This window comes from Echinops telfairi, unplaced genomic scaffold, assembly GCF_000313985.2.
Source record: "Echinops telfairi isolate 266 unplaced genomic scaffold, ASM31398v2 ScPeMD7_7401;HRSCAF=8416, whole genome shotgun sequence".
Taxonomy (NCBI): domain Eukaryota; kingdom Metazoa; phylum Chordata; class Mammalia; order Afrosoricida; family Tenrecidae; genus Echinops; species Echinops telfairi.
In genome coordinates this window covers 5656806-5657364 of record NW_022111301.1, presented here as the reverse complement: position 1 = coordinate 5657364, position 559 = coordinate 5656806, and positions in this window count along the sequence as shown.

The window sequence follows — 559 nt, the reverse complement described above, 5'->3', positions numbered from 1 at the left end:
CCCCCAATCCCCTCTCTCCAAAAAAAAAAAAAAAAAAGATTTTAGCAGCAATCTCTGAGACACAGACCTCTTTCAGTGGAAGAATTCTCACATTCCGTGTGAGAGAGCCTGATTGAATTTCTGTCCACCAAATCTCATGCCTATGTATTTTTTTATTTTAATCTTCTATTGCTTTCCTTGATGGTGCCCTGCTGGTCCAATGGTCAAACTGTTCACCAAATGTTAGCTATTCCAAACTAGCAATCACTCTATGGGTGAAAGAAATGACCATTTGTTTCTTTAACTATTTCAGCCTTCTAAGCCAAACGGGACAATTTTACTCCGGCTGATATTGTTGCTGAGTCAGAATCAATTGAAGAAAAAGTGATTTGATTTTGGATTTGGGTTATTAGTTTCCTTTCTTTCCGACAACTTATTTTCTTCAATCCTCAGTTAATACAGAGTAATTCCTTTCTTTAAAAAAGGAATTCAAATCAGCTGTCTGATATTAAATACCTACTTTTAAAAATTACATAAGCTCTGACTAGTACATAACATTTATTTAACTTGAGTTTACATA